General features: G+C 37.7%; 1 protein-coding gene across 1 annotated transcript in view; it reads left to right on the top strand.

Annotated features, from left to right (window-relative positions):
• Positions 1 to 4,378: 4,378 nt before the first annotated feature.
• The window catches only part of cdh5 (cadherin 5), a 69,811-nt gene continuing 60,305 nt past the window's right edge, over positions 4,379 to 13,884 (top strand). The window contains exon 1 of the mRNA XM_082556702.1: positions 4,379 to 5,063. The gene's annotated coding sequence lies outside the window, so the exon portion shown is untranslated. The remainder of the gene's footprint in view (positions 5,064 to 13,884) is intronic.

Below are 13,884 nucleotides of genomic sequence, written 5' to 3'. Positions count from 1 at the left end.
GAAAGAGGTTGTTTTTTCACTTATGTTAATTGCATCTGGTGTGTATGAGCTGGTTTGTGTGTGTGTCTATGCAAGTACTGAACTGAATCAATGCAATGTGTAGTTTCTGATGCTGCGACCCAGTAATTCTTTAATCTCATTCACATAAACTGGATCAGCATGTCTTCTCAGGTGTCAAAGCATAGGGGTGGTTTAAGTGATTTGGAGACCTCAGGCAGTCAAACACTGAGCTAAGTGCCTGTGGGTTTGTATATGGGTGTGAGCCACACACACACACACACACACACACACACACACACACACACACACACACACAGAGAGAGAGAGAGAGAAATCTGTGAATCTTACGTTTTAACATGACAGAATCATCCCACCCTTGAAAAAGTAATTTCACTGAGACTGAGTGGCTGACTTTGCAAAATATGACGTGACACAACCCCCTACATTCCCTGCAATTTACCACCACTCTGCCAAGACTCACTGCCATTACAGCTCTGCTGGAAACTCTGCCTCTCTACTCACATTTCACACTCATGGAAAGAAACAAAAACTATTTGCAGGCAATGATTTTCAGGGAGAAAATGCGGAAAAGCTTTCTAAGTCCGCGCAGAAATGTACCCTTTCTTGTTAAAAACAAAGATGTATAGACTTAAACTTATGAGGTCTTCACTGATTAGCAATCTCTTAACTCTAAAGCTAGTTTTTCTTCATTGCCTTTAGAGGTAAGGAAGCACTTTTACACATTTTACACATATTACTTTATTTATTATGACGATTACTCAGCGAGGACAGTCAAGATTATAAACTGGAGTTAAAAGATGTGGACATGTTGGCTTTTGAGTTGAATAAAGAATCATTAGTTGTTCTTTTTAAAACATTAAACTAACTGAAGCATGAATATGCCAATAGAAACAAATCAATTATATATTTTAAAATTTCTTTGTTGTTTTTACTATTATCCTTTGTGAGATGATTGGCTTTAAATATTAAACCCTTAAAAGTGTAACATTTTAACTATGTGATCAAATGTTTCCCTGCAACCGTTCACATTCTGAAACACTCTGCACAGGAGCTGCAGCAGCTGTTTCAATGCACCAGAATTTACTTAAGCAAACATTTCCCTGTCTGGTGCCACTGAGAAATTTACTTAAGTAAACATTTTTGCACCCGTGCTTCTTATGAACCTCTCCTGGTATGATCTAATATGAAAAACAGTATAAAAAAGTGATATAGTTTAGTAAAACGTAAGCACTTCCATTGTAAACTACAGAAAAGGCAGACGACATCTCATTTTTTGCTTTCTTGGTCCTTTCCCTGCAGCCAAACCAGGGTTTTCTACCTCTTTCTCCAGGTAGGTTTTCTTGTTTCTAGCATTTCCTTTAAAATGCTATATTTAGTTTCACATACTACTCTTGTAGGAGACCCAAAATGCAGTACACAGGAGATAGAGGTTGCAAACAAAAAGTGAGCTTTATTGCTGGTAGCAAGTCCAAGAAAAACTCCAAATGAGAGGAGAAACAGAATCCAAAAAACACAAGGAAGCAGAAATAATGTTGGGTCAACACAAGAATCAAACATTTAAAACTAACCTGTATTCCTCATAACTGGGATCTAGATTCCAGACTGTTGCCACAGATGCTCTGGCAAATGAAGGTGCAATGCTAGAGCAGGGATCCCAACCTTACTGCTGCAGTTTACCTTTAGCACCAGCAGGATTCTTAAAGTAAGCTAAGGGCAGCTCTTAGTTATATTTTATGCAGCCTTTGAGTACTACAAGGAAAGAATGCACCACTGTACATTTCATTAATTTCACATTATACTATGACAATGCATTGCTGAATGAAACCAGGAAAGCATTTCTATTTACTTTCATTTCATGTTGCTCCAGCTGTTATAGCTCATCAAATCTTCTTCAGCTAACTCACTATTGGCTAAAATGACTCGTTAGAAAGATGAAACATGTTTGATGCGTGTAGATTTTCCCATGTGGCCAACTACATTTGCACTCCAGTCATCAAAACTTTAGCATTGATTCACAAACACACACACACACAAACCAGTGAATTACTTTAATTGCTTTGTCATTGTTGTTTAATTTAGTGATAAAGGACACTAGTGCCCCAGTGAGGGTAGTCATTCTCACTCATATCTAATATGTTGCCAATACACGCCTGTGTGGCTGCTTTTGAGAGTATGTTGACTTCTGTATACCTGAAACATCTTATCATGTGTGTCTCCATCACATTCCATGGTGATCATGCGTGTTTATATGTGTGGATTCACTTTATAAGTATGTAAGGAGAAGATGGTTGTTGAGAAAGTGTATTTGGTTTTTTTTTTTTTGTGATGGGTTGATGTAGATCAGAGTGGAATAACGAGATTAGCTGTGTGTTGATAATCCTCTTGTCAAAGTCCATCCCCTCACACTAACACATGCGCACGTACTACCATTTTATTACCGTCTCCTTTCATGATGTCTTCTCTTACCAGCCATGTTGCTTCTAGTTGTCGTGTTCAGCCTCATCTTTCACAGTTTATGCTGATACACTTGCTTTGCTGCAGCAGACTTAAGTCAGAATTTACATGTTAAAAAAACAATAAGTCTGATTTGTCTCAGGCAGGTTGTTGTTTACTCTAATAGGCTTAAACATTTCAAAGTTTCAGACTCATACTCTCCCACATGCCTCTCAGAAATTCCCAGTTTTACATACATATCACCCAATGTTTAATTCTCACCCTGCAGGAATAAGAGACACGTGTTTAAAATAAATAGTAAAAGCTGTCTGCTTCCCCTGAAATGTCTTTTCTTACGAGTTAAAAATAATTCCCTCCATGGTCTTAAGATGCATTAATTTTAATATGAATGGAGTGTCAGGTACATAGTGTTAATATTCATTTTCTGTACAAATAAAGAGATGGTTTCATGTGCTAGCACTCACTCAATGGAAAATCAATGTAACCGTGAATGTAATCAAGGACAAAAAACGAATAACATCGTGGATTTGAGCCAAGAGTCTGCATTGGAAATCTTCCACCGCAGTTGAAAGGTTCCTTCCACAACACTTTAAATCCACTTTCTTAGCAAGCGGTTATTGGATCATTTTTTCTGCCAACATTTAAAGAAACTATAATATTACTGTTTTGTAAGTCGGTGATTCTGCTGATGATTAACGATGAGCGTTGTGGTCAAGACAAGTCTATTAAAGGCTCTTGGTTCCCTTCAGAGTCAGTATGGCCCTTTTACATCTGGGTCTGGTTTACAGCACAATCAGTAACTGAGCTGCAGTGTCATGCATGTGAAATGAAAAGAAAACAGTGCGTTTAGTCAAATTTGGTCAAAAATATGAGTGTTTGAAGCATAAAGAGTATACAGTTCTCCAGCAGAGAAGTGGATTATGCCATATGACTAGCTTTAAAACTGTCTCCACCATGAAAGCTGGAATCCACTCTAACCACTGTGAATGGATCCCAGCCCTCAGCTTCACAGAAATACAGAAAACTACAAAGTTTTTACAGCACGTCTTTCACTGTCAAATGAGACATTGAGATCTATTTCTGGCATTTTGCCTTTATTGGATAGAGACAGTGAGAGAGAGAGACAGACATACAGAAGGGAGGGAAAGGTGGGGGGCGTTCAGCAAATGGCCCAGGAACTCTCTGCAGCAAACTACAAAGTGAGCTAAGGAGGGATAACACATTTTTAAGGAAAGCATCATTTTAATAAGCCATCCTTGAATTGTTCTGGCATTCAATAAAGTATAAAAAATATGTTTAGTTTTTTCCAACCCATCTTGTTTTTCTTCTAACTTCATACCACCAGTGTTAAAGATGTACCTTCTTCACTAGATTAATTCTTTCTCCTTTTCTTATTTTACACCCCCGATTTTTTGAGACATGCTCAGATTCAGGAAACAATCAGAAATGAACATTTCTGTCTATGTCAGTGTGTTTGCTATTGCCAACTTGCTTAAATCCTTTAATGCACAGGGTCACTTTTCCAACAGTGTCTCAGGTTGCAAACACACAGTCATTTAAATGTCAGCAAAGGGGTTTACTTTTTCAGTTTAGACAGATATATTTCATGTTTATACCATTTTATCTGCACACAAATCACTGGAACTTATCATAGAGTCACACCTACTCAGCTCAAATTAGTCTGCGTAGTAATCACAGTAATCACGTTGTGGCACCCATTTCCTTCTCTCCAGCCCTGGCCTCAGCAGCTGAATGACAACATTTTCCAAGAGAGAGATATTCCGCCTTCCTGTGTTGGAAATTCATCCAGCAAGGCTGAGAGTCTTGAGATTACTATTTGGATGCATGTTGACTACTCAGAGTACAAATAAGGATAAAGAATATACAGCTCTGAACTAAACCTGTAACCCAGGTGCTTTATGTTTCTGTGGCATAAAGCGAAACAGATACACTTTTAGAGCATTTTGTGGAACCATGGGACAGTACCTCCACCACTAAATGCAGCAGCATGTCTTTATATGACTCAAGATTTTTGCACAATAATGTAGACCCCTTTATAGTCTTGTGAGCCTGCACAAACTATCTGGTCATTTTTGTGGGAATAACAATTTTAGATTTTCATCAGTGTTGTAAAGCTGAACTTTGCAACACTGCAGTAAACTATGGCAAACAACACCATCTTCCATAGTTACATAAAAGCCATTTCATAAATGATCATGTCCTAAATAATCAAAAATATGTGATTTAGTTAGTTGGTGATTATTACATCCTTTGTACTTTCAGTTCAGGCATTGCGTGTCTTTAAAAGGTTATCTTCAGGCAGAGAACTGTTGTGGTGTCGAGTGATTGACAGAAAGCAAAAAGTGGCTTAATGAATGTGTGGATGGGAAAAACTCTCAGCAGAAACCTGCATGTTTACTATGATGGTTTACTTAACTCCAGAACTTGTCTTTTAATATTAAACAACAGCAGATGGCTTCTGAAGGGAGGAAAACAAGCCTCGATATCTCCCGCTATGCCGAATGTGTGCAGGCACCGAGAGGAACAACGCAGAGGCAAAGGGGAAAACTACAAGTCTGGCACAAATAGTGAGTATTAAAACGGTGCGATATTCATTCTGGAGAGAAAGTCCTCGGTGTTCACGGTGTGACATTCTCACACTCTGCTGTTTGTGTTTTAAAGCAGTCGACAGAAAAAGGCAAGGTTTCAATCAAGAAACACGCTGGTCTGATGGAGAGAAAGCGAGTCATGCGAAACCACATGTTTTAAATGTTAGTTAATGTTGTTTAGCTGTAATTTGAGGTGTGTTTCATTTCCTGAAGCTGTCACTCCTTCTCCAATGACCTCACTCTTAGAGTGCGCTTGCATTTGAGGCCCTTTTCGAACATGAGGCTTAAGTGGCCCCAGAGACCCCGACACCATGTAATCACACACACGCACACACATATGTACCCTGAAATTTAATGATCATGTGAACCGCATTGAAAATGTGTGTGTGTTGCACTGCGTGAATGTGTGTGCAGACTAAACACTGACCGACATTGCTATTTTTACTGATTAGAGGTTGTTCATAACGAGACCTATTAACATCAGACCTTAAAACACATGCACGCACCAAAACTTCAGATTCAGTCGGCAAAAGGCAGAGCAAGAACATACCCGCTGGCCAAAGCAAGTGCTTGTAATTGTCACGGTTGAAAAGGTAAGTGACTTTTTTTTACATTAAATTTTTTACTTGAGTTTTTTTTCCACTTGGTTGTTTTTAAATACAAATTGAGCGAAAACGTTTACCTTCGCAAACATATTCAGACACTTTATCTGGTCTTCTCTGATTGTTCGCCTTTTGAACTAGTGTGCAGGCATACATATATAATACTTTCTATCCTACAGTGGTGTTTTGTGTTTCAGTTGTGAGCACAGCTGGACAGCGGTGGCTGTGTGACAGTGATGTTTAGTGGAAAAGTGAGCTGAAAGTGGTAGTGTGTGCTCGGGTGTGGAAGAATGTGTTTTTCATGTACTTGTCATGTTTATATGCCTTCCACAGATAGGCATATGTATTTAGGAAGGCATCTGTGTCATTTTTCATTTATCTCTATTTCCTTTCATCGACCCTTTTCCTCTTTAATGCTTTGCATTCATTATTAGGTGCATTCTCTTTGTTACTATTTCTTTCTTTTTAATCTCGTATATCTTATTGGCATAGATGATGGCCAAAAATGAGTAATATAATTTTTAGATATATACGACTACAGTGGCGATTCATGTTATTAAGGAGAAGAACCTTTTCTAGAGTTACCATTTTATACTGCTGCTGTCAACATCTAGAGAGAGGAGAAGGGTCAGAAATGGGATAAAGCGCTTGGGATTTTTGCATTTGATGAATTTGCTGTCACCCTCTCTATCTGAACAAATAAGCCTTTATTATCCAAATAAAACTGTGCATCTTCAAAATATAAACTGAGGAACTGAGTACATGTGCTGACAAAACATCACAGTTTTTTTTAAAGGTGTTAAAATCCTAGGAGCTGGCATGTTAGTGTTTGGTGTGAACGTTAAACCAGGAAATTGAAAAGGGCAATTTATCAAATTCAGAAAAGAGTCAGGAGCAAGGGAGCAGTCAGTGTACAACAACAATCCAAAATCAGGACAAGCAGGTAATCAAAACAAAAAGAGTCATTAGCAATCAGGAAGACAAGCAAAACCAAAGATAAATGTCAAGCTGGAAAATGTGTGCATGCTAAGTGGAGGGTGAGGGGCAGGTGTGAAGGCAGGTCATGATCAGGTGTCCACTACATGATTGGATCTACGATTACACAATTACATACATGATATATTACATATTAGATACACGATTAAAAGCTGCACAGCATGCACTGCAGTAGTTTAGCAAGGTTCACCTTTGCATGTGGGGCTCACCATTTTCAGGAAAAGAATGTAAAAATCATGTAAAGAGACAATGGCAACTGAAGCGGTGTGTGTGATACCAGCTGTCTAGTGTACTCTGTGTCACAGCTTTACATAACTGCACCAGCAACATTATTTTTTTTCTCACCGTGCCATGTCTATGTATATATATGAGCAGAGAAAAAAAACTCAGGTGAAGGCAAGTGCTTTGTACATATATTGGTCAACAAACAATTGGCTGTAATGTAAAACCCATTTTTATTTCCACCCCAAACCAATGTTTGTGTTGTCTGCCCATAATCTCGGCAGACAACACAAATGCAGGAACTGCCTTTTTCAGCTAAGAAACATCTCCAAACTGCGAACTTTTTTGTCTAAATCTGAGTTAGACATGATTATCCATGCTTTTATTTCTTCTCACTTAGATTACTGTAACAGTCTTTTTCTCTGTTTGAGCAAAAAGAATCTTGACCGTCTCCAGTTAGTCCAGAATGCTGCGGCAAGGCTTTTAACAAAGACACGAAAAAGAGAGCACATTACACCGGTTTTACGATCATTACACTGGCTTCCAGTACATTTTAGAATTCATTTTAAAATCTTAGTCCTGACTCTTAAAGCTTTGAATCATGATGCTCCTATCTATATTTCTGATCTTTTAGAACCTCACACTCCCTCTTGCAGCCTGAGATCATCTAATCAAAGGCTGTTGGTAGTCCCACGAACACGTTTTGAGACCAGAGGTGATAGATCTTTTAGAGCGGTGGCCCCCAGGTTCTGGAATTCTCTCCATCTTCACGTTGCCTGGATTGTATTTATTCTTTTGAACATCATCTTAAGACTCATTTATTTAGATTAGCTTTTGATTAGATTTGGCTTGTATGTTTGATTGTGTTGGTTTTTGTTTATTTGTTTTATATTATTGTGAAGCACTTAGTGGGTTTTATCCTGTGAAGAGTGTTGTATAATTCAATAAAATAAAGTAAAGTTTATACTGTATAGTCTGAGCCTAGCATTATACACACTGCAAAATTATTCTAAATATTTGTGCTGGTACAGTTCATCTAACATGCAAGTAGCCTCACCTAAAGTTAAAGCTAAAAGAAGACCAAACAAAGTGAATCATATTCTTAAACATTACAAGTGCAAAGAAGCAAGAACAAGCCAAAATGTCTCACTCAAGCTTCACGTCTCAAATTGCAGGCATCAGAGAGGACAAGAGCACACCCAGCTACAACGGCTGACTCTGGGCCCTTCTCTAAAAACAAAATTTTTGAACTTTATTTCAACAAACGGGTTAAACAGATTCAGATTTAAATTAAAACATATGCAGTAAGTTTCCTTATTTCGATGTAATAGTAATAACATGCATGAGGACAAATGTTCTCACTTTTTAAAACCATTTGGTTGCCATCAGGAGAAGAAGCTTCCAGCAATGTTAAGTTAGGGCTTTAATCTGTCATTTTACCTTTGAACCAGTGCACCAACCCTTCAATGTGGCACACTTTACAGACTCAAACCTGGAAACTGTTAAAGATGTTCTTGACAGTGCTTTATGATTGATCTGATAACCACATACATACAATCACAAAGTGGGCAGCAGCCTTGAAAAATTCAAATTATGCCAACAATCTAGATCCTCTTAATGATGCTAATGTCATTATTTCCATGGAAGATTAATGAGAGCTATTTATGGCTCATTAATCATATCGAGAAGGACTAAAGATTAAACTGTTAATCACACATCAAATACAACTGCTGCCCCCTGGGCAATAACTAAATCCCCCTGGGCGTGTGTGTGTGTGTACATGTATTACCACTGGAGTTCACCAAATATCTCCACCTGCTGCTATTGTGTCCTTCTGTCTTACTTTTATTTATTTATTTATTTATTTATTTATTTATTTATTTATTTATTTAGTTAGTTAGTTAGTTATTTTTGTCTGTCTTCTCATTGTGGCTGACTGATCTTCTGTGTCTTATTAGCCTGCAGTAAAGAGTCACTAGCTCAGAGGAACTGGGCCACGGTGCTGAAATCCAATCGTTCCACTGAATCCGCTTTCCCAGAAATAGTGACTTGGTGAACTCGTTGCTTGGCCTTTGCGTGCTAAATGAATACTCTGCCCTCTGTCCTCGGTGCTCCTCTTTGCTCTGGTAGCTCTGTTTTATTTGTCACTAACTATCATTTATCTGACTGAGCAGCATGTCTGCATTTTTCTGCCTGTTTTACATCCAGGCATTTTTATAATGTTGTATCCAGAAACAACAATAATTGCTTTTTTGGTTGTGCATTGTTGGCTGAGCTGTTCATGTGGGTACAAATGACCACCAAACCAAAACGTATTTATCAGTATTTGGGTGACAGGCACCCCTTCTCCATGAACAGGCAGATCAAAGCTGTTGTGGTGCCATGAAGGAAATCAATATAATTTACATTGATATGGATACTAGAAGGTCAGAAAAGGTGTTATCATCCAATCTGACCTATTCAAAATGTAGAATCAGTGATCAGATTAGAAAGTAAACCAAGAGATCTCTTGCAGTCATGTGAAAAAGTGCAATGAAAACCATCATCATTTTATTTTAGCAAGCTTTCTAACATGTGGTTTACATTATAGTACACAGTTTTACTTTAATCACTAACCAAATCGTGAGTGAAAAGAAAACTATGGAGATGAAACTTAAATCCAAAAACTTGATCCAAGCTCAAGTCTCCTGGGTGAAAGTCATCAGATTCACTTAATTGTGAAACTCGGTTCTCAAAAAAGACTTCCAGACATCAGCACGCATTCCCGTAGAGGTGCTCAGATAGAAACCTCCAGTCCAACAATGAAGCAACTTTTACAAAAATACAACTGAGCACAACAAGGCTCTGTATTGTAAAATGCCACGTTTATTGTGTAATACACACTTTGGGCTTAAACAAATTTAAAAGCTGGAGTTTTCCTTTAACTTTAAAATCTTTTCACTTATAGTTTTAACAATCCTTCATCTTCGGATGATGAAAAACAGGATGCAGGTCTCACTATACTTGCAGCACTTTATTATAATCCCATTCCTGTGTTTCTTTTTTGTGGTGGGTGGGGGTGAGGAAGAGGATTTTATGTAGACATTAGAACTGGCTTAACAATATAACAATCAATTTTCTGTTGTTGTGGGGAAAATGCAGCTTAAGCTGCAATCATAGGAGCAGTAGTGGACGATAGATGGGGTGAGGGGGCATCTGGACTGCAAAACCAGAGAAAGATAAAAAGAGACAGAAAGGGATTTCCCATCCCTTTCTACAGAATCTGGGTGTTCCTAATAACAAGCTTAGACCACCCCCCTTCACTTTTCCACTCCTTCTTTTGGATATGAGGGGAGATCATCCCACTGCGCTTTAAACACACACTCTGCTCAGATTAAAACACACACGCACACCAGATGCTGTTGTTGCCTGGGGTAAAGTCGATGTCAGCCACCCCCTCTTTCTCATGTGCTTATGAGTGGATGTGATTGTTTCATACCTGAAGGCTTTTCCTGACCTTTTCATGATGGTAGTGACTGAGAATAATGACACTCCGCACACTTTTTGAATAATTGGAGTAACAGGATAAAGATTCTGTGGTCTCTGTAGCACTGGGACGTGATCTTGGGAACAAAGGTGTAAAAACTTTTATACACTTTCGGCATATGAACCATAAATAGCTCTCATTAATCTTCCAAGTCTCCTGCCACACTCAGATTGTGTGAAGCTGTATTTTGGCACAAGAGGAAAAAATTAAGAATACCAATATGCTCACCATGTAAATGCTCCAAAATTTGAGCTGATATAATACATTCAACATCTCGATTCCCTACAAAATCTGCACTAAAAACAAAAGTACATCAATGACCAGTGGCAATTTCATTAGTTTGCAAGTAAACTGAATTGACTAAACAGGAGATTAAAAAATGCTGAGAGCAGGTTTTTGATCACCAAGCACCAACTTAGTGTGCTAGTATTTGACTTAAGGCTACAGAAGAAAAATGCAAATACCAACCTTTTTTTTTTTCAATTTAATGTTTGTAATCTATCCGAAGATGAAGATTTATGTCTATAATTATATCTTTTGTGCTGGTTTATATTTTTTAACCATGGGGTGTGAATCAGTGAATGAGGTGTGTTGTATAAAGCACTTTGAGTCTTCAGGAGAGTAGAAAAGTGCTTTACCATTTACCATTAGTGAACCGACATTAGGAGGATTTAATCTGCAAAGATGGCGAGAACAGAGTTGAAATTGAAATGCAATATGCATGATACAAACTGTGGATGAATGCACCATATCAGTCCTCGTTGTGTGTGAGTTGCGCAAAATGCTATCAAAGGCCATCTCTGGCTTGGAGAGCACATTTTGAGAAACCTATAGGTTTAGAGGTGACTCAACCTGGTACTTTATTTTCATGAAGAGAGTAGCTGTAAATGCCTTTTATAACAGAGTAATAATAAACAACCATAATAATAACAGGAATATTTTACTTGTGTACACTAAAGTTTCAACTGCATGCCAGTGAAAATCCAAACTCTTTCCAGTTGGCATCATCAGCACGTTTTACATGAACTTTTGATCTGGAGTCCAACAAATCACTACAAGCACACATGAGCATGAGAAAACCTTTCACCTCTCACGCCTCCATCTGGTCGCAGCCTTTGGACACAGACTGCATCGTGCCTGCTTCGGCAGCGCTGTGAACGGAGTGTGCAGTCGTCTTAACGGCCCTCTGCTGTTGGTGATGGGACTCTAGGGTTGTTATTGTGCTGCTGTTTTTAATCACACACATGTTGTGAGGAGGAGGAAGCATTGCTCACCCTGAACTTTGCTGACTGCTTTTAAACTGTGTGGAACTGGGACATTTCTTGGAACTTAGTTTCTATCTCAGATTTTACAGTCCCTGCTCTGCATGAGCCAAACCTTTGATTATGTTATTATTGTGCAAGATTCTGAAAACTTTCCACTTTACTTTCATTTTAGATTAAACCCCTCAGGCTAGTTTCCTGACCAAAAATACAAACATGAAACTAATGCTAACTAAGCTTTGGTATGTCTATTTCAAGCTGAATTGCATAGCTGTGTATATACGTACTTAATTTTTTTTACACACCAAAACCCCCAAGAGGGATTGTCATGACTGCATAAATGCAAAGCCTTTATAAAGTAAAATGCATTAACTCAGAACCGAAAGAAACAGAGATAGAGGTGAGGATTTGTGTAAATGGGGTGGGACAGAAAGAGGATTTGAAAGTTGGGCTTGAAAGCTGTCACTGCTAAACTCTCAGAGAATCTGTTTGGGACTGAATGTCCACATAATGGAGTTTCAGTACTGGATTTGCTTTCCAGCATTTGTACTATACAAAAAGCAAAGCAAAGTTTGTACCCAAAGTACCCAAATTGGTCACCAGTTTTAAATCTTTACCTGGTTACAGCACTCAGGTCCAATGGCTCTATGGCACCTTACCTTTTTCCTGAACAATTAATTTTGGGAGCTGTTGAAAAAGCTGATGATGTCCCTAACTATTGATTCTAATCAGGAAACAACCTCAACATGGAAGTGCAGTAATTTTTTATACAAGAAAAAAGCCACAGCTAAAGAGCAAATAACATAACTAAGCTGCAACTTAATTTTTTAAACCTATTTATAGGTTTATGGGTGCATTATTTGGATAGGTAACCATGTTGACTGGCAGATAGATGCCTACACAGGCAGCTGTAGCTGTCTGAGATGTCTGCTGCCTTCACTTTATGTAAATTCAAGTCATAGAATTGGACTGTGTTTGTGCTGTTTGAATTTTTATCTGAAAAATAAAATGGTTTACTATGTAGTAACTCACAGTCCAATAAGTCTGTGCTTCTTACAGTGTCATTTAGCATTTATTAGCCGGTATTTGTGTCTTAGCAAATAATTTTAGCCAATAATAACTTTCGCCAGTGGATACACTTATCTTAGCAACATTAGTAGCTTAAATTTAAGCCAAAAATCTTTGCATTTCATCAAAGGATAGCCACTTCTGGCTTTAGAAAACCAAGATGACAACTGCTATACTCCTATAATAGTGAGTGAATGATGTTGCAGTGGGTACCTCCTTCTTTTATATATAGTTTGCAATTTGAATAACTTAAAATGATTATTTTTCTTAAACAAACAAGTGGCAGTAGATGAAAATTAAGGAATCATTTTCAATTCAGACTGTGAGTCTGGACCAAAGTGATGGCTGGTCACATTTGCTAGAATCACTAAAATAAACATTAGAGCCTAAATATACTAGAAGAGGCATATTAGACTTTTTTCTGTCTTATGGATATGAAAGAAATGATTTTCACCCAAGAGACTGAACTGCAATACTATTTTAAAAAGGTAAACTTATTGGACTTTGCTTTCTCCATTACACTAGTCTCCCTCTGTTATCACTTCTTCTCCTGTATTTGATTCTCTATTTATTATAAACTGATTTATGGGTGAAATTGAAAGGTCAATATTTTATGATGTTCACTAAACAAGAAAACAAGAAAACTACTAACACTGGGAAACTACCATATCCAGACAGGAAAGCGTGACAAAAAGTAGACAGAAAGTATGTAAGATAAGAAATTAGCTTTTTATTCAGGCACTTAAAAAAAAACTTTAACTTGAGTTGTGTTTTAGCAGCTTATCTCTTTTATAGTAATTTTCTTTAATCACAGAATAATTAAACAACTGAAGAACATCCTGGTAATTTATTAAAAGGCAAATGTTTTTCTTTATCTATATCTACTTCACACTAACCAGCAGAAGCCAAAAAGCATTAATTCCAGTGGTGTCCACACTAAAAAACAGCGAAAATATAGGCAAACGCAATGAATTAGTGATCTGAACTCAAACGATGTACACTGCAAATACTAGACATTGCATACACAGAAAGAAAGTATGCATTATGTTATACATTAGACTAAAGAAAATAATTTAGACTTATAGATAGACTCATAAAGTTTTATCTGCAGCCAGAAAAGTGTG

This window comes from Aulonocara stuartgranti (genome assembly GCF_965226115.1).
Source record: "Aulonocara stuartgranti genome assembly, chromosome: 13".
NCBI classification, from domain to species: domain Eukaryota; kingdom Metazoa; phylum Chordata; class Actinopteri; order Cichliformes; family Cichlidae; genus Aulonocara; species Aulonocara stuartgranti.
This window is presented reverse-complemented; position numbering and strand designations above follow the sequence as displayed.